The sequence below is a fragment of the Triturus cristatus genome, chromosome 2_1, assembly GCF_964204655.1.
Source record: "Triturus cristatus chromosome 2_1, aTriCri1.1, whole genome shotgun sequence".
Lineage (NCBI taxonomy): Eukaryota > Metazoa > Chordata > Amphibia > Caudata > Salamandridae > Triturus > Triturus cristatus.
In genome coordinates this window covers 93,214,893-93,236,184 of record NC_140581.1, presented here as the reverse complement: position 1 = coordinate 93,236,184, position 21,292 = coordinate 93,214,893, and the positions used below count along the sequence as shown (strand labels likewise).

Genomic DNA, 21,292 nt, shown 5'->3' with positions numbered 1-21,292 from the left:
GAATTAACATTGTTTCAGCCACATATAGAAATCAGACGTTGTAGTACATTGAATCCTGCCACACTGTTACCAGTAAACGGAACAGACCCACTTGCACATGATTGTATTGAAGTTATCACTATCACGACGAAACCTAGACAAGACTTGACAGACGTCCCATTGTCAGATCCAGACCTGACGTTGTATGTAGATGGGTCATGTATGAGAACAAGTACAGGAGAGTTAGTGGCCGCGTATGCAGTCACAACAGAGACTGAAGTTATTGAAACAAATCGCATAAATACCTTGTCCGCTCAAGCAGCAGAGCTCATCGCTCTGACACAAGCCTGTATTCAAGCAACAAATAAAAAAGTCAACATATACACTGATTCACGTTATGCATTCGGAGTTGTACATGACTTCGGCGTGCTGTGGCGAGAGAGAGGTTATTTAACTTCTCACGGTGCCCACATTCAGCACGGACCCCTCATTCATGCTCTATTAGATGCAATACATCTACCCGCTGCAATATCAATTATGAAATGTAAAGCTCATACGAAAGTTACTGATATCATTTCCCAAGGCAATGATCTAGCTGACAAAACAGCTAAACAGACTGCTCAAACTCACACATCTGACATGACAAAGACAATAGTTCCGACACCAACACATTGCATGACGGTTAAGGATCCCGCTCTTGACGTAATTGACATACAGACACATGCTACACCAGAAGAAATAAAGAAATGGACTGAGTTAGGAGGGACCCAAACGGATCAAGGATGGATGACGAAGGAAAAATCTGTGTGGTTCCTTCCTGATTCAATGGTCCAAGTTATCATTAACACTGTACATAGTCCAGCGCACCTAGGAGAAAAAGCTATGCTAGACAGCATTCAACACATTTGGTTCAACAAACATTTACGAGCAGCAGCTAAACAAAAAGTCCGTACCTGTATGATCTGTTGTCAGTTTAACCCAGGTAAAAGCATTCCCGTAGAACAGGGTGGATTTCAGCCTCCTGATCACCCTTTTGAAGTCCTCCAGATGGATTATATTCAAATGGAACGATGTCGAGGATTCAAATATGTTCTCGTAGTTGTCTGTGCTCTTTCCCGTTGGACAGAGGCATACCCGGTTTCAGATTACACTGCCCCGACTACTGCCAAACAGTTAGTTCGAGAATTCTTCCCACGGTACGGTTTACCACGTGTTGTCTACTCAGATAACGACCAGCCGTTCGCATCCGAATTAATGAAACACGTTTCACTTTTGTTAGGCTATCAGTGGAAATTTCACTGTGTCCGACACCCCGAGGCAGCAGGTCTCGTGGAAAGACATAACCAGACCCTGAAAATTAGATTGTCCAAAATATGCAGAGAGAAAGGTGTCGATTGGGTAGTAGCCTTACCCGTTGCACTTTTTTACATGAGAATGGTAGCACACTCTCGAACAGGGCTATCCCCTTATGAAGTGATCTTCGGTAGACCACCAAATATGTGGGGGACGCCTATACCACGCAAAATAACTGATATTGACTGTAATATGCTGACAGATTACTTGGCTTCCTTGATGTCTGCACTACAATCTTGTCGTTCACAGGTAGCTGCAGCCTTTCTCGACAACACCGAGGTGAAACCCCATGACGTAATTCCAGGGGATTTAGTTCTAGTGAGGAACTTTGATCGGAAGTCTCAGCTGGATCCTAGGTGGAAGTCGCCTCAACTCGTATTGCTAACGACGAGGACAGCCGTAAAGATCGAAGGACGAAAAGGCTGGATACATTCAAGTCATATCAAGAAATTTCATGGACTACCGTCAGACGTAAACGACACACCTTGTGTGTCTTCCCCGAGTGACTCTAAACTTCCTTTGGTTGAATTGAATAACCATGAACAATACAAACTAAAACTTAGGTCTAACAAGTCAGGCAATTTGATTGTTTAAGTCCTCTTCAAGGTGAATCGGTCGAATTTGTCTCTGACATGTATCCCTTAGACCTGTATAGAGAAAGAAACAGAAGGATAAAGTTGAAACGACATGCATACTGTAAATCACTGCGTAGTCATTGCACAGTGACGTTATTAATTTTGTTTTTCCTAAGTCTTTTAATAATTACTGCAAGTATATTGTTGCACACATATTATCCTATTTCTAGACATGTTTACAATATTACTGCTGAACATTCTTTTAGTGAATTACCTCCGCATGAATTGTCTTATAGATTTGCGCTGCGCAATAACACTTTTATTAGTATGTTACATCATTCCCATCAGGTTAGCAATGCTACAAATTGTTGGATATGTGGCCGACTCCCTCCCTATCAGAACTATAAAAGAATTCTACCTCTCTTTCCATACCCGTTCACACACAACGGCTCCTGTGGAGCATGGTTTAGTTTAATTAATTCCCTAGATTCGAATTCTGCAGTTTACCAGAGTAACTGGGTATGGGGAAATCTGAACTTAGTTTTACTCAAAGTCTGCCACCCCAACAAGGAGGGACTTCCCAAAAGAACAGGAACTGATCTAGAAAATGAAGTATATGGATTAGGTAATTTTACGCTCAATCTCATGATCTTGAATGTCGAATCCGAAGCTACTCCAATTTTGCCCGTCATGTCAGTATTTCCAGTAAAAGGTGAATTATGTGTAAGAAAGAATGGTTCCATACATATGGGCCATAGTAGATGCACCACTGTAATAGAATTTAGTGATCAAGGCAAGTCTACATTTAGAGCTTCTCGCCATTCCTACTTCATATGTGGTCAGACGGCATACATACGTTTGCCACTAGATTGGGATGGTACCTGCTACATCGGATTCCTTTTGCCACCTGTTTTCCTAGCTCCTCCTGATTATCACAGAAATACTCATTTAGTACATAATAGAGAAAGGAGAGACCTCCCAATAGTCGATTACACTGAGACAGCATGGGAAAAATATACAGATTTCAATAAAGGTCTCTTTCCCTATATAGGTACAGTTACCAATAGTAAGCTGATACGTAGATTAACCAGAACCCTTGAAGCAGTAGTGAACGAAACTATCTCCGCCTTAGGCAATTTAACAGAAGAACAGTCTGCTATGCGGATTGTTGTGCTTCAAAATCGTCTTGTCCTTGACGTCATCCTGGCCGATAGGGGCGGAGCTTGTAGGGTCATCGGATCAAGTTGTTGCATTTTCATACCAGAAAATTCGCCATCTGTATATAAAGCCATAACTCGCCTTCATAAGATTGTAAGCCAGATACACCAGAATCCAGGCACCTGGACTTGGTCCGGTTGGTTTTGGAGTGTATTATCTACCTTTGGATGGAAGGTCCTATCCTTCCTAGGTATTGGCTTTCTCATACTATTCAGTTGCTGTCTATGTCTACAATGTGGACCAGCGATCTGTGGTCTGTGTGCCACATCGTGTATTCCACCACCAAGATTTCATTAATCACGGAAGAAGAAAGAAGAACAAATGATGCTATATGAACAGATCGATGGATTAATGAAGATTGATATCTCTTGACGGGCAAGTAGGGGACAAGGAGGGAATGTGGAAATATGGATTTTTCTGGTCAGTTATGTCCCCTATCTTGGACCCCAACGGTTTCATGTATAAATCACAAGTACATGTATGTTCCCTCCAGTTCCAGTTATGAAGACGCAAGCACATGTGCGTCCACTGCCAACATGTCCTCTTTCAGATCCGCCATGAATGGGCTGGATATTCCATTCCTAAGTATGAAAGGCCACCGCCTTTATATGGTTCACTTATGCCATTTTACAGTCCAGGCAAGTAGGCCCTGATTCTGCCATCAAGCTTTTTCTGCCTTCTGCCTCTGAAAGCTTCAGTCTGAGCTCGCATCTGTATCCATGAACTTTGTCCTACTCTCTGCGCGGCTAACGGTGCCTGACTCCAGCCTGTTGCCTGCCAAAAACTGTATTTCACCTTGTGATTATCTGCTCCGCTCCCTATCCAATGCATTCCTGTCTAGTAGTTAAGTAAACATTCTTCCAGCTACCGAGCAAAAGGCCCGGCTTCTCTGTCTTTATGCAAGTAATTCATAGCCCTGTTACTATGGAAGATTTCTGTCCTCGCTTCTAGTGTAGACACTTAGACGCTCGTACACGCACTAACAGTCAGTATAGTCAGTATAGAATAAGATTCTATCCTAAGAGACCTTTCTTTTTGGATAACACAGTTCTTTAAACATAGGATGTTAGATATGATTCGGGATTAGGTTGACTTGACCCTCCAGATTTCTGTTGCCACATATAGAGCTAAATGTCAAGTCCCCTTCACCCCCTAGTTGCACGTCAATCACACGTCATGCTGCTGCGCGCGCATCTCTGCCAAGTATTTCTGCTGACATTGCGAAATTCTTTCATGGAACCACCCTATTATGACATCATATCTGATGACGTTCTTTAGTTACACCCAGTTACACCCACTTTTGCTACGCATGTATGTTTTATCTTTACTATCAATTGTTACGCCTCCTCCATCTGTTTCACTGTAATGCCTATTGTATAAAAATGGTTACTTGTCAATAAAGTGTTGTTCTTCACTTCCTGAACCTTCGTGGTGATGGAATATGGAGCTCCTCAATTTAAATTGATTCTGGAATAAAGCCCGTTCCGAACCTCTAATACCACGGATTCTGCCTCTTATTTTACTGAGCTATTGTTATAGATTTTCCGCATCAAATTAAGTCCCGGTAATTAAATTATTTACCACCTTCCGAGATGACTGGACAAAGCCTGGCATCCGTTAGGAAATCTAACCTACATCCTGGCAACCCAGCACACGTCTGACCAATGACACACTTTCTTGGGAATATCAGTGCAAGGCAGTCACAAAGCAGCTCTGTGCAGCATTACCAGTCTGGCTTTAAGACAGTGAGGATCCAAGCGGTTGATGACTCTTCAGATCAACAGCGCTGTCTTTTCAGAATACTTCACCGCTCCGCGGCCTTCAGTAGCATTGACCATAGAAACCAGCTTGACTCTTGACACTGAATGTGTATGGCAGCACTGACATGCAGTCATGGGTGTAGCTATCAGTAGTGCAGATGCCCCAGCCTGCCTTGTACTGCCTGCAGTTATTTATAAGGAATTACAAACAGAGTGGGGTCCTACTCTGGGGAAGTGGGAGAGCTGGAAGAGTGAAGCAGCCCAGGGCAACGAGGAGCAAGACTCGCCTCGTCGAGTCAAGACTAGAGTGGAGTGGGAGGTATACACAGGCCGCCTGTATACATTTGTGAAGCTTCTGCTCTTCATGAGCCGAGCCGCCTTATGATTGTCTGTATTCCGCATCTAATTACAAAACAGCTCAACTGAAGCCAGCACTAGTGCAGAATCAGTGGGCCTCTGCGGCTGAGTGTAATGTTTATGGCGTTGCATGACAATATTCTAAGTCTTGGCAAAACGCGTTTGCAGATGCAACTTTGCTTCTTTGTAAACATCCTCCATTACATCACCATTTTCCTCATAGACCTATAGTAAAAATTTGAAAATGTGTTGGCCCTCAGTGCCCACACATGTGTTGGCCCTCAGTGCCCACACATTCAATTAATAAAGCTCTCTTCCCGAGTGGCGAAAAATGTGATCCTCTTAATGCCACCAAATAGTTCTCTAAAGTTTCCACCCAGCCTTCACTATTGATGGGTGGTTCACCTTGGTGCATTCAAAATGAAGGGGGAATTACTACAGACTAACTGATACTCATGGTGTTTGCAATAGGGAATGGCAGTGTCAAGAGTTCTTTTCCCTATGGAAAAAAAAAATAGAAATGGCCAACCTTAATTGAACGTTCAGGGACGTAATTGGGATATGGCCTGGTACTACTCATACCCCCACCTCCCTTGTCCAGACCCACACAATATCAAGAACAAGAGTTTAGTTGGAAAAGGGGGTCGTAGATAACCCCCGGCCGTATTTATTAAAAAACAATTTAACACTTAAAAATAACAATATTTACTAAATTACGCAGAAAATCATATCATTGACATTGATTACATTTGAAATGTACAGATATATCCTTAACATAACTCTAATACAAGTTATTCCTATCCGAATCTAAGCATAACATCATCCATAATGGCAATTATTTCCTGCGTATTCATGTTTGAGCCTACGGCAAGGTCAATAACTGGTGTCAGATCCTTATCAATGAAGCCCCCCACCCTCCCGCCGTAGTCCGCATGCGCAGGGGGCCCTTTCACCGTGAGGGTACTTCCCCCCCAGTTACCCACGTACTCTCTGTATACTATCCCCATCAGGAGCCCTTGCAGTTGTGCGCCCTTTACTGGCACCATTGTGCACGTGCAAGGTGGCCAACCAGCCTCGGAAAAGCGTAACTTCCCCCTCCCCCGCACCCATCCAGCCATAAAGGCTGAAACTGCCCCTGGAGTTCTAGGAGGGACGACTTGTCCCTCCCCCTTGGGCGACCCAATTCAAGAATGGCGCCGCCCCCTAAGGATCTTAAATTTACTGCTCACCAATCATGATCTTCCCGCCTGACCACGGAATCGCACTAAAAATACGACAATTTTTTACCTTAAAAAAGGGGGAAAACAAGTTACTTGAACATACCACAACCTAAAACAAAAAAAGAAAACATCATACATTACACAACCTCTGCTTTAGGGGATGGTGGGTGGGAAAATGAAATCGCAGCCTACAAGTGAGGTTGCAGTACTGGCTGGGGAGCGCGGAAGGCAAAGAGGAAGAGTCCTCTGCTCCCCAGCCTTTTATGGCTACCACTAGCCCCCAAACCGGTCCTGGGGGCTGGCCACTTGCGTGACCCGGAAGTGATTCACTTCACTTCCAGGTCAGGACCCCTAGCCCTTGACCAGTGAGGGTGGAGGCGCACCTGTCGCGTCACTGTTGTGCGCGACAGGCCCGCCTCCCCGGTCGTCGGGGGCCGGCAGGACCGCCATATTATCGGCGTGTCCGATGCTGGCCCCGCCTTTTCTATGATAGGTCCACAGCAAACGACTGAATGGCAGTGTAAGTATTCCTAGTTCTCTGAGGCCGTATCTATGATCCTGATTCACTGCAAGGGTGTGACCGGGAAGGTAGCTGGGTGGCAGTGCCTCAAAGAAGACTCACGGTGAGTAATATTCGCTGTTTGTACGTGTTTACGTGCCGTAGCCACACACATTAAATGTGGGCAGCAAAAGTAACGCTGGTGGAAGTTGTAATGTGGCACTCTCGGGGGCCTTGCTGAAGCGTGTGCACGGGCACGAGTTGGCAGCACGTGGGGCTCATAATGAGCAATGGATGCTCCGGGCGCACGAGCACAAATCAGCAGCACGTGGGGCTCACAATGAGCATTCGATGCTCTGACGTGGCCAAACCTCTGTTAATGGAGATGAAAAACACAAAACTGCTCCATAATACAAATACAAGAGTGACGGTAGCCCGTGGTAGAGGCACCGCCGTAATCATTAAAGACAAATTCTAAAGGGCCTACCGCACTAGTCAATCCACAAAACACAAGATGCCACTGCCACACAGGAACGCAGATGTCTGGCTGTCCAGTCCTGTCGTCAATGTTGTAACCGCTTTTCATAAATCACTGGATACTTGGTGATAGTTTCATCTTCTAGTTTAATGGCAGTACGGAAAACCTGCGTTTGTACAACCAGACACCAACAGCTCAACTCCCAACCACCCTGGAACCCCCCTTTGTCATAAACCTCACTTCATTCCACATTACCCTTTCAAAGGTGCTAATTACATTAAGGCGAACCCCAGTATGACAGTCTTCCTAGCAGAATTAGGCAAGAAAGGCAGGATCTGGAGGAGCCTAGCGCGCAACCAAGATGGCCGCGTAGGTGCGAGGCTCCCGAGGACCTCCGCGACCTCCTGAATTAATCCTAGCGATATCCTGTCCTTGTTGAGGGGACTGTGTCGGGGAACCCGAGCTGAGGCGCCGCCCGTTTTTTGGGCTCGAATCGGACCCCGAACACCGGTGGGAGCATCGATCGACGGTTGCGGCCTACTCCTCGCCGGCCCCCCGGATTGGAGTAGTGGGGCGATCCGGGGACAAAGTGAATAACAGCGGCGAGCGGGGCTGGGCGGCTCGCGTACCCCGCACTTTCACTTTCGCTTTTGCGCCCTCCTTGCTTCAAGCGGGGTCGGGCTGCGGAGCGGGGTGCGGTGGTGTGGCCTTGTCCAGGTGCCCGGCTGACCCGCCGGCGGTGGGTTGACCCGCGGCCCGGTGGTCGCCCCCGCCCCCCCCCTGACACCCGTGATTTGGTGTGGCGGCCCGTTTGGAGATCTTGGCACGACGGTGGAAGAGCCAGCATGTCCACCAAACAAGATGGCGACCGGGCGAAGATGAAGACAACTCGCCGTGGCACGGCGCACCAGGCCAATAGTATGGATCGCTACACGCTCCAGAAGGGTTCTCCGGAGACATCGCGGACATCCCCGGTGGGCCCGACGGAGGCACCTGCCCATCCGGCAGATCTGACCCTCCGGGACGTCATGGGCGCCATCGCGGAGATGAAGGCCTCAGTGGACCAGCGTTTCGATACCTTGGCGCAAAAATTGACTCGGTCCTGGTGGATGTGGGCCTTGTGAGGGCAGACTTGTCAAAAACGAACGACCGAGTCGACTCCCTGGCCCACACCACAACGAGCCTCACGACGGACGTGGTGGCCCTCCAGAGGGAGGTGCGCCGGCTTGGCCAGGTGAGCGCCCTGATGGACCGGCGACTAGAGGATTCCGAGGGTCGGGCCCGGAGGAATAATGTCCGTATTATTGGTGTGCCGGAGGGCCGAGAGGCGGAGGCGGCGGATCTCTTCGTGGAAGAATTGATCCTGACCCATCTCCAGCCCCGGGGGCTGAGTAAGCTTTTTGCGGTGGAGCGTGCCCACCGGGTCCCCGGGGGCCGCCCTAAGACCGGTGCCCCGCCGCGGCCTCTTATTGCCCGGATTTTTAATTTTCGGGACAGAGATGCCATCCTCCAGACCTCCAGGCAACAGGGACCGGTCAGGCTGGACAACATGGACGTACACTTCTACCCAGACTTTACTCCGGCGGTCCAGAAGCAGCGACAGAGCTTTCTTGGTGTTAAACGTCGCCTAAGGGACCTAAACCTCAAGTACTCAATGCTCTTTCCGGCTAAGCTGAGGGTGGAGGTGGATGGCCGTACGCACTTCTTCGACCGGCCCGAGGCGGCTGGGGACTGGTTAGACACTTTGCCTGGGGATCGGGGCGGGGGGGGCGCGGCTGGCGGGGAGGGCCCGCCGGATCAGAATTGAGGGGTGACTGTATAGGCCTTGCTCTGGATGTTGTTCCTTTACCATATATTGCTTTCGTATGTTCCCCTCCCATGGAGGTCGGGTGGGGTCTGCTGGGGGCTTCCCTCCTCCTCTGGGGGACTAGTTAGTATTTAGCTATGGGGCAACAGGCACACTGCACTTTGGGGGGGCTGTCTGGGCTCATGCAGGGGTGCAGGGAGGGGGGAGTTCTGTTGGGACCGGGGGGTGGGGGGGGTGTGTTGTTTGTTGGCACCGCAAGGCAAACCCGCAACTGTTTTGTCGTTTTTAAGATGCTCGGTGGGGGACGACCGATTGTTTCGACGTATGATGGGGGGTAGGGATTTGACTGTGTTGTCATGGAATGTTAACGGCCTGGGGGATAGGATTAAGCGTGGTGTGGTCCTGCAGTATTTAAAACGTATTTCACCAGATGTTGTCTTCCTGCAGGAGACGCACCTTATAGGTAACACCTTTCATGCAATGAATCGGCGGGGATATCGTTTGGCGGCCCACTCCGGCTTCACTTCGGGCTCGCGGGGGGTGGGTATTATGGTCAAGAACTCGCTCCCGTTGGAGATTGACGAGGTGCGTCATGATGAGAGGGGACGCTACACTGTTCTGGTGGGACGAATGGAGGGTAGAGTGTTTATCTTTATATCAGTGTACGTCCCGCCTGGGTTACAAGCCACTACATTTGCAGACCTGGGGCGCCTCCTTCTGGACCTTCCGAGTGGCCTGTTGGTGGTTGGAGGGGACTTTAATGCGGTTGCCTCCGGGTCTGTGGATCGCCATCCCCCTAGGGACCTCCCCCGGGCACAGGCATGGCTGCCCGGCCTTTTAGACACGCTGGGCCTGGTGGACTGCTGGCGCTTAAAGCATCCTGGATTGCTACAGTACACCTTCCACTCGGGGGCCCATGGTAGCCTCTCGCGGCTTGATTACATCCTTGTCCCGGCGGCCCATGCAGGGAGGGTGGGGGAGGTGCGCCATTTGGCACGGGGTATCTCAGACCACTCCCCATTGTTGTTGCATTTCGATGTCTTCCCGAGGGGGGATGGCAGGGTGGCCCCGATTAATGCATGGTATTTGCGCGACCCCACCATTCGTGCCGACTAGATCAAATCCTTACAGCGCTATTTTGATGAGAATGTGGGGTCGGTTCCGTCTGCCATCTCCCTGTGGGAGGCTTTCAAGGTGGTTCTTAGAGGGGAGGCCCTCTCCGTTATTTCCAATGCCCGGCGGCGCGAGCGGGAGGAGGTGACCAGGGTTGAGGCCGAAATTGCAGAACTGGAGGGTGACCTGGGGAGCGGGGTAACAGACGCCAAGTTGCATGTGTTGCATTTAAAGCAGGCGGCCTATCGGGCCCTCGTCACGGAGGCGGCCAGGGGCCTCAGTAGAGAGCAGCAGGGGCGATTGTATGATGTGGGTGACAAGGCTGGCAAACTGATTGCGTGGTTGGATAAGAGGGAGAGAGCGAGCCGCGTGGTGCCTTTGATTGAGAGCGTGGATGGAGTGTGTGTCACCGAGCCGGAAGCCATTGTCTCCTGCTTCGCGGACTATTTCCGCGAAGTTTACTCCCCGGTTTCTCCCTGCTCGGAGGAAGATTCCCATGCCTTGCTTCGGGACATCGCACTGCCCTCCCTTACGGTGGAGGACAGGGATTCGCTGGATGCCCCGCCCACCTCGGACGAAATTGCCTCGGCTATTCGCTCGGTTGCATCCGGCAAGGCCATGGGCCCCAATGGTATTCCCATTGAGCTATACAAGCTACGCCCGGATGTGTTGGCGCCCCACCTGCGCGCGATGTTCCTTGCGGCCCACTCGCAGGGCTCCCTCCCGCCGGACCAGCGTCTGGCTACAATTGTGGTGATCCATAAGGAGGGGAAGCCCCGTGAACGGGTCACATCCTATAGGCCGATTTCGCTTTTGAACGCGGAGCCCAAAATCCTCGCCAAGGTGTTGGCCAACCGGTTGGTTGGCGTGGTGGGCGATTTGGTCCACCAAGACCAATCGGGCTTTATACCACACCGCAACACGGCGCTTAATCTGCGGCGCTTACATGGGGTGCTCGCGCGTGTTCCATTTGTGCGGGAGCCGGCCATCTTGGCGTCCTTGGACGCCACCATGGCGTTTGATACGCTCGAATGGCCATATATCTGGGCGATGCTGGCGAAGTTTGGGTTCGGTCCGGGTTTCGTCAGCTGGGTCAAATTGCTATATTCGGGCCCGTTGGCGCAGGTGGTGGTGAATGGGCGAGTATCGGCCCCATTCGCGCTGGGGCGGGGCACGCGACAGGGTTGTCCCCTGTCGCCTCTCCTGTTCGCCCTGGCCATGGAGCCCCTGGCGGAGTGGCTGCGGTGGCACCCTTCTATCCGTGGTCTCCGCTGGACCCCCGAGCATGAGGACCGCGTGTCCCTCTATGCTGACGATATCCTTTTGTATCTCGCCTCCCCGCGCAAATCACTGATCGTCCTGGTTGATGTTTTGCGCTCCTTCGGTCGCAACTCAGGCCTGGTCATCAACTGGGCGAAATCCTGTGTCTATGTGCTTTCCGGGGAGGCTCCGGTCCTGCCACGGGACTGTCCGATCCAGATTGCCTCCCAGGGTTTCCGGTACCTGGGTATATATATCACTCTTGACCCGGAGGCCCGCTATGAGCGGAACTTGCTGCCCCCCCTCCAGCGTTTGAGGGAGGACGTGGTGCGCTGGCGGCGTTTGCCGCTCTCGCCGCTCGGCCGAGCGGCCTTATTTAAAATGATGTCCCTGTCGCGCTTCCTCTACGCCCTCCAGAATACCATGGACTTGGTCCCGGCACGCTACTTTCGCGAGGTGGAGGGCCTCCAGCGGCGCCTGTTCTGGGACGGGAGGCCGCGTATTGCTCTGGCTAAATTGACGCTCCCGTGGTACGATGGAGGGGTCGCCCTCCCGGACATCAAACGGTATTACTGGGCCTCCCAACTAGCTGCAATTAATCATGGCCTTTACGGGCCCGCCTTGAACCCGGCATTTGGGATGGACAGGATGCTTCTGCCCGGTGGCGATTATAATCGAGCGCTCTACTCTGGCGCGCCCGACTCCCGTTTGACGGGACCGACGCGTGTCATGGTGCGTGTCTGGCACGCGGCTAATGCAGCTATGGGGTGGAAGGACCGTTTGACCCGAGCGTCTCCGCTGTATGCATCTGAGAGGTTGGGCTCCCTGTGGATGTCGAAGGGCTTCGAGAAGTGGGACACGATCGGAATCAGCACGGTGGGAGATCTCTGGACGAGGGGGGGATTCAAAACTTTTGAGATGCTGCAGGCGGAGTTTCAGCTGCAGGGCAGTGAGTACTTTCGGTACCTACAGGTCCGCCATGCGCTGGGCTCCGTCTTCCCGGATGTCGCATCCATTCCGGAGTCTTCCCCCCTGGAGGACAGAGTGCTAGATGGCCATGTCCCGGACAGCACGATCTCCCTCATATACAAAAAATTGATCAACGATAGATCGTGCCTGCTGACTAGTCTCCGCGCGGCTTGGGTTGCCGACGGGCTGGAGCTGGACGACGAGGATTGGATTTCTGCGGTGGCCTCTCCGAAAGAGGTGGCCATCCCGGCTCGCCTTCGTTTCGTCCAGCTCAAGATCCTTCACCGGGTCTACGTGACGGGGCCAAGGCTTCTACGTATGGGTTTTGCCGGTGATGGAATGTGTAAGCGTGGCTGTGGTGCGTTGGCGACTTTCATGCATATACTGTGGGAGTGCCCGAAGGTGGAGCGATTCTGGCGTGGTGTGCATGAGGTTCTACGAGTGGTTACGCGTGTCGCGCTGCTGCCTGAAGCGAGGAGATGCTTGCTGAATGTCTGGGAACCTAATGACTATTCGGTCCCCCAGACGCGGTGGGTGACTCTGGGATACATGATAGCTAAGCGTGATATTGCTCAATTGTGGGGATCCCAGAGGCCCCCTGCGGTGTCGGCCTGGAAAGAGCATATGGATTGGTGTATGTTTCGTGAAAAGGTGGTGTATGTGGCGAGGGGTAAGCCTGGGGCGTGGATGAAACTCTGGGGCCCCTGGAACGCCTACCGCGGGGGTATTTGTGAGCCGCCACTGCTACCGGCTGCCTCGCCTGCTCCGTCTCCCTAGATGGCCCCCCTCTCTCGGCCGCGGGCGCGCGGTCCCCCAGTCCCTGATCTACTCCCGTCCCCCTCTTCAGAGTTTTGCTGCTGTTTGGATCCCCCACTTATGGAGCACGTGTTGTCACTTTGGATCGCGGGTTGCCTTGCGGTTGTGGTTTGTTGATGTTGTTTTGTTTTAAGAAAATGGAACCGTATTGTGGGCATGGAGCTATGTGGCCTACACCATTGATTACCCCTGTTTTCCTACTGTGCACCGCTGAGAGACTTTTTGCTGTATGTATGTAATATGCTTCTGATGCTCTAGCGGCCGGCCGTGTGGTTGTAGGCCCATACCTGTAACTTTTATAAACTGTAATAAACGGATTAAAAAAAAAAAAAAAAAAAAAAAAAAAAAAGAAAGGCAGGATCTTTCAGATAAATTTCATCAACAGAAAGTAAATGGAAGTTAATGTGGGTGCCTCGAATGACTACTGCGTACCAAAGATCATTCCCAGGGGAAGGAAGAGGAGTGGTGCCTAAGCTTTCTAGCCACCAATCTGCGGTCCTCCAGGTAGGACTGCCAAAGACTAGTTCTTCAGGCTTGTCGTCGTTCAGAGTGAGTGAGTTAGACTTCATCTGAGTAGCCAATGCACCTAACCAGGTGTTAAAGTGCCTCTGAGCACTCTTCCGCCTGTCTGTCCCGCGAGCGAGGCAGGCAGTCCAACCCGCCTTCCTTCTCCGTTCCCGATCTGTGGAGAATCCACCGTCATCCGCCAAAATGATGAACTTCACCGTAGACCAGATCCGGGCCATCATGGACAAGAAGGCTAACATCCGAAACATGTCAGTGATTGCACACGTGGACCATGGGAAATCCACACTCACTGACTCCCTTGTCAGCAAAGCTGGAATCATCGCTTCTGCAAGGGCAGGAGAGACTCGTTTCACAGACACCAGAAAGGACGAGCAAGAAAGATGCATCACAATCAAGTCAACCGCCATTTCTCTGTTTTATGCCCTGTCAGAAAATGACTTGGCTTTCATCAAGCAGTCTAAAGACGGTACTGGGTTTCTCATCAACCTGATCGACTCCCCAGGACACGTTGATTTCTCCTCTGAAGTCACAGCTGCCCTTCGTGTCACAGACGGAGCTTTGGTAGTCGTGGACTGTGTGTCTGGGGTGTGTGTACAGACTGAAACTGTCCTGCGTCAGGCCATCGCCGAGAGGATTAGACCAGTGTTGATGATGAACAAAATGGACCGTGCTCTGCTCGAGCTGCAACTGGAAGCTGAGGAGCTGTACCAGACTTTCCAGCGCATTGTGGAGAACGTCAACGTTATCATTTCCACTTATGGCGAAGGGGAGGCAGGCCCTATGGGCAACATCATGATTGATCCAGTGCTTGGCACTGTCGGCTTCGGTTCTGGCCTGCACGGGTGGGCCTTCACCTTGAAACAGTTTGCAGAGATGTATGTCACAAAGTTCGCCGCGAAGGGTGATGCCCAGCTTGGTGCCCCAGAGCGTGCCAAGAAGGTCGAAGATATGATGAAGAAACTTTGGGGAGACAGGTATTTTGACCCTGCAAACGGCAAGTTCAGCAAGACTGCAACCAACGCAGATGGAAAGAAACTGCCGAGGACCTTCTGCCAGCTGGTGCTGGACCCCATCTTCAAGGTGTTTGATGCCATCATGAACTTCAAGAAAGACGAGACCGCCAAACTCATCGAGAAACTGGAGATCAAGCTGGACAGTGAAGACAAGGACAAGGACGGCAAGCAGCTGCTGAAGGCGGTCATGAGGCGCTGGCTGCCAGCCGGAGATGCCCTGCTCCAGATGATCACCATCCACCTGCCCTCCCCGGTCACTGCCCAGAAGTACCGCTGCGAGCTCCTGTACGAGGGCCCCCCCGACGACGAGGCTGCAATGGGTATCAAGACCTGTGACCCCAAAGGCCCCCTGATGATGTACATCTCCAAAATGGTGCCCACCACGGACAAGGGTCGCTTCTATGCTTTCGGACGAGTCTTCTCTGGTGTGGTGTCCACTGGCCTGAAGGTCCGAATCATGGGGCCCAACTACACCCCGGCAAGAAGGAAGACTTGTACCTGAAGCCCATCCAGAGGACCATTCTTATGATGGGGCGCTACGTGGAGCCCATCGAGGACGTGCCTTGCGGAAACATCGTGGGTCTTGTCGGCGTGGACCAGTACCTGGTGAAGACTGGCACCATCACCACCTTCGAGCACGCCCACAACCTGAGGGTGATGAAGTTCAGCGTCAGCCCTGTCGTGCGCGTGGCTGTGGAGGCCAAGAACCCTGCGGACCTGCCCAAGTTGGTGGAAGGGCTGAAGCGCCTGGCCAAGTCTGACCCTATGGTGCAGTGCATCATTGAGGAGTCCGGGGAGCACATCATTGCCGGCGCCGGGGAGCTGCATCTGGAGATCTGCCTGAAGGACCTGGAGGAGGATCACGCCTGCATCCCCATCAAGAAATCCGGCCCCGTGGTGTCCTACCGCGAGACGGTGGCCGAAGAGTCCAGCGTGCTCTGCCTCTCCAAGTCACCCAACAAGCACAACCGCCTGTACATGAAGGCACGCCCCTTCCCAGACGGGCTGGCCGAGGACATCGACAAGGGGGACGTGGCTGCCCGCCAGGAGCTGAAGACCCGTGCCCGCTACTTGGCAGAGAAGTACGAGTGGGACGTCACCGAAGCCCGCAAGATCTGGTGCTTCGGTCCCGACGGCACCGGGCCCAACATCCTCGCCGACGTCACCAAAGGAGTGCAGTACCTGAACGAAATCAAGGACAGCGTTGTGGCCGGATTCCAGTGGGCCACCAAGGAGGGTGCTCTGTGTGAGGAGAACATGCGTGCTGTTCGCTTCGATGTCCACGATGTGACCCTGCACACTGATGCTATCCACAGAGGTGGCGGCCAGATCATTCCCACAGCCAGGAGGTGCCTCTACGCCTGTGTCCTTACTGCGCAGCCCAGGCTCATGGAACCCATTTATCTGGTGGAAATTCAGTGTCCCGAGCAAGTGGTTGGCGGAATCTACGGTGTCTTGAACAGGAAGCGTGGCCATGTGTTTGAGGAATCCCAGGTGATGGGCACCCCAATCTTCGTAGTCAAGGCGTACCTGCCTGTAAACGAGTCTTTTGGTTTTACAGCAGACTTGAGGTCTAACACAGGCGGTCAAGCTTTCCCCCAGTGCGTGTTTGATCACTGGCAGATTCTGCCTGGTGACCCGTTTGATGCCGCTGCCCGCCCAGCCCAGGTTGTGGCTGAGACACGAAAACGCAAGGGACTTAAGGAGGGAATCCCAGCACTGGACAACTTCCTGGAAAAATTGTAGAACAGCAGCGGTCCTCCCAGCACCAAACAAACCAACTGTCATTGGACTCTTGAAGATGTAGCCATGGTAACGTGGGGAGCTGGCGCATTGTTAGACTGCAGTGACATCTCTTTGCCTTGCACTTGAAGCAGAGCAACTTGATCTCCAGAGTACATTCGTATTCAGCCTTATAGGTTTATCTGTGTTGCACATTATTTTTGGGGGCTCCACGCGGTGCCGTTAACTAAAACATTTCCACTTAACCACACGACCAAGTCGCTTGGTTCATATTTATTTGCGACTCAAAGAAACACAGGTGCTTTTTAGGAAGGAACCCTTGAGGAGGGATGAAGCCTATGAGGCAGTAATTCTGTCAGTTGGCCCTCAAGATGCTATGCCAGTTGGCTATAAAGGCTTGCAGGTACAGGGACTCCTGGTTTCTTTGGGGCGGGAGAGCTCGTTGGGGGCAGAAAGTTGGAAGGCAGGATCTTGTGCAGTGTGGTTGTCAGCATGAACATCAAATGTGTTAGTGCCATTTAACCAATAAATCTGATCTGAATTCTCAAAAAAAAAGGAAAAAAAAGTGCCTCTGAGCAACTGCAGGTCCCCATCTGATCTAAGGATAATCTGAGTATCATTCACATATGCAAAGCTTCTAAGGCCAAAGCAGTCAATGAGATTAAGCAGCAGAGAGACATATGAACTGAAAAGCATCGAGCAGAAGTCATATGAGCACTGAAAGGGTGCTCAAGAAGTTCAGGAATTATATCTGTATGATAACGGATGGTGGGGAAGTGGTAGCAGCATTTTAGACAAATCGGTAACCTTGGACACCTTGTCCGATCCTAAACTAGTTTGACGACACTGGCACAATAACTAGATCGAGAAGGATCAAGATGATGGTGTTAAAAATATAATGACCGACATTGGCCAAGATGGCGACCTGAATAGACGTGGAGCTCGGGGGCTTCCCGCTGGGGCCCCTCGCCCTGGGTTACTATGCGCTTGCAGCCCCCCCACATTAATGATACCCCCCTACCAGAGAGCAGGAGCACGGCGACCCTTGGTATCGAGGGCTACCGGGCCCGTGGGGAGCGGAGTCCGTGGCTGTTGGAGGTGGAGGGCTCGGTGACTGGCGATAAAATGGCGCCGGCCCTCTGTTTGTGGTCCCGGCGGCGGATGGTTGCAGGAGTTGACGCTGCCTCTGAGACCTGACTTCGGCGGGAGCGTGGGGCTGCGAGTTGGATTCCAGAGTGTGCCCCTTGCAGAGATCGTCGCTGAAGGCGGAAGGAGGTGAGCGCGGCCCCCCATTGCCCTGGGGAGAGCGGAGGTGGCGTTGGGCGGCCAGCGTGAAAATTGAGGCCGCAGCGCTGGGCCTAGTGGTGCTGGAGCGCTGTCTCACGGTCGCGCGCCCACCGGCTGCCTCTTGTGGCTGTGGACTGGCAACTGCATTGGGTAGCAAACCTCCCCCACTGGACTATTCTGCCTCCCTTGAATTGGCAGTCACCCTCAGAGCGTGATTACCCTACATGGGTTCGACTGAGGGGCAGCTACGCAGGTGGAGGTTGTGGCTGTTGGTGGCTTGGGGCGGATGCTGGATGGAGACGAGCGCGGCCCCCCTGCTTGCCGTGGGAGTGCCTGAGGCGGCGCTCGGCGGCCGGCTTGAAAATTGAGGCCGTGGTGCCGGTCCTAGTGCGTCTGCCTGTCTCTGGTTGCCGGGGGCTGGACTTGGCATTGGGCAGCTGAACTTCCCCACGCGAGGAGCGGGAGGGCCCCCTCTACAGGACTGACGTCACGGGTTGTGGAGTGCCCGGTGAACCCTTTTGACGGCGGCGCCTGTGTCTTTCCTGGTGGTGGTTTTAACCTCCTGTCTGCATCTGAGGGATGCTGAAGGGGTATACGCCAATCAATTTCACTCGGGGCATTCCTGTGGAGCGGTGTGGTGCTCCGATTTGCTCGCCGTGAGGGTGATGGTTCCCGGGGCCCTCCTGGAGCTTCTTGAAGCGACCCTGTGGTTTGGATGCACGCACGGCCTCTCCTCCTTAATGCATGAAGATCGGTGTTGGCCGGCCTACAGTTGGGAGCGGCGGAGGTGGGTCCCGCTGGGTTCGCGTAGACCCGCTCCCTATTGCAGTTCGAGGGCCGCTTTGGTGTGGACAGCACCGCATTTCCCGGAGCCCGAGAGCGGACCCCACCTGAGGCTTCCTTCCTACGCCCCCTGAACAGCCGCTTTGTCATCCCATCAGACGTGTCATCATGGCTAACGTGAAGAAAAAGGGAGATCGCTCTGTGAGGGATATGCTCGCGAGGGGGTCGGCAGCTGGAGACAGGGGGTGATCCACCCCCCCCTCCCCAGACGCAGCCTACCCACCGGCAGGCGGGCGAGGTCCCTATCACCAGGGCCTTTCTGGAGTCTCTTTTTAATACCCTACGGGAGGACTTTCAGTCTCTTAAGCAGGAGGTGGCGGGGGAGGTGCCTGAAATCCGTCGCGACGTAGACGAGCTGGGAGAGCGTGTGGTGGCTATAGAGAACAGAGAGCAGTCTACATCGGCGGAAGTTGAGCAGCTACAGCAAGAAATTCTAAGGCTTCGGGATCAGCAAGTCGACCTACAGGCCCACGCGGTGGACCTTGAAAACAGATCCCGCCGCAACAACATCCGCGTGAGGGGGGTTCCCTTACAAGTGGAAGGGGCAAATGTGTCTGCATACCTCCAGGGCCTCTTTCGGGACATTCTGGGGGCAGGCCCAGACTTCGAAATTCGCATCGATCACGCCCACAGGGTGGGCCTGAGACGGAAGGCACCGGCCCCCCCACCGGACATCTTTGCTTTCTTGCCAGACTTCCCCTTGAAGGAACGCTTTTTAAGGGAGGCTCGCCTCAAACAACAACTTAAGTATCAGGGGCATGCAATAGCGCTTTATCAAGACTTGGCCTCCATCACTCTCCAGAAGCGGAGGGCCTTCAGGGACGCGACCACCATCCTGAGGGCCAAAGGAGTGTCCTACTCGTGGGGCCATCCTTTTCGCTTAATCTTCCAATGGGATGGTAAGCTGCACCAACTCCGCTTGTTCCAAGAGGTCTCGGATCTGCTTGGCCTCGCTCCGGATAGCCCCGACTCGTCGCCTAAGCAGTCACAGCACTCTTCCAGGGAGGGCTGGCAGCGAAAGGGTCGCCGTCAATCACCGACGACGGCCGGGAAGCCGGACCCTGCCACGATGACCATTGAACGGGCCTCGGCCCTGGCGGCCGTCACAAGAGACACTTCTAGGCCGGTCTCTCCGTAATTTTACCATGGGGGGCCTTATTTAGCATCGTACTTTGTCACCCGTGGGGGGTTGGGGTGGCGGGCTGGGAGCCCGGGTCGCCCAGACGACATGATCACCCTGCTCTTTATTTTCCATTGGTCCTTGGCCTGCGGACACTGGACAATTGTTAATGTTCTGAACTGTTTCGGGGGGATTGCGGGAGGGGGAGGGCGTGGGGAAGAGAGGGGTGTTTTGGAAGGGGGAGGGGGGTGTCGGTTTGTGGGGGGAGTTTGAGGAGGGGAGGGGGCGGGGGAGGGCAGGGAGCTTTGGAGGGGTGGTGAGGGGGGGTACCGGTGTGCAGCCAGGGACAGGCACGGGAATGTGTACCCACTTATCGCGGCATTACTGAGTCGCGGCTTTCTCCTCATCATTTGTTGTCCCTCAGCTGATATACAATCCTTGTGGCTTGATGTCTCCCTTGGCAACCTAGGTTCTTACTCTTAATGTGAAGGGGTTAAACAACCCCATCAAGAGACGAGCAGTTTTGAGCTGCCTAGAGAATTCCGGGGCTTCGATTTGTCTGTTGCAGGAGACACATCTGCTTTCTAAGGATTGGCACAGAATGCGTTCCCGTGCATTCCCCCACCAGTTTTACTCATCCATGCCGGACAAGAAAGGGGGGTTGGGGATATTGTTGGCGCAACATTTTCAGGGCAGAGTGGGGGACAAATTAGCGGAGGTGAAGGGTAGGCTTTGGCTTACAGGTTCTGGGTGGGGGGTTCCCCCATTATTGTCAGTTCCCTCTATGCTCCCAACGCTTGCCAAGAGCCATTTCTTATTGACTCCCTGTCTGAAATCCTTCGGCACCACGACCAACACATTTTAATTGGGGGCGACCTCAATCTCGTCATGGACCCTGGGAGGGATCGATCTGGTGACCGCCAGGGATGTGCAGGAGCTATCTCGGCCACGGGGCGGGATTGGTTGCGGAGTAGAGGTATGATAGATCTTTGGCGGGCGGCCCACCCCCATAGTACGCACTACTCCTTCTATTCCCACATACACCACACTTATTCCCAGCTGGATCACTTTCTAGGATCCTCCGATCTCAACGCATTGGTCCAGGCCGTTGATATTGTCCCGGCGGCTCTTTCCGACCATGACGCCGTGTCTGTCACGCTTGACCTTCGTCCTCTACATCGACAAGTGGGGAAATGGCGTCTTCGGGAATCCCTACTACAGCGCCACGACGTTGTTCAGCAGGTACATAAACGCATCACGGAGTATCTGACGACTAATGACTTCCCTGACATCTCTTTGACAGCTTTATGGGGGGCCCTTAAAGCAGTTGTGCGCGGGGAGCTCATAGCTATCT

The 21,292-nt window shown here is 52.8% G+C and overlaps 1 protein-coding gene and 1 pseudogene across 2 annotated transcripts in view; both read left to right on the top strand.

Annotated features, from left to right (window-relative positions):
• The window catches only part of LOC146863820 (aldo-keto reductase family 1 member A1-A-like), a 193,475-nt gene that overhangs the window by 148,877 nt on the left and 23,306 nt on the right, over window positions 1-21,292 (top strand). The window lies entirely within an intron of this gene.
• On the top strand, window positions 14,026-17,230 carry LOC146863821 (elongation factor 2 pseudogene; annotated as a pseudogene).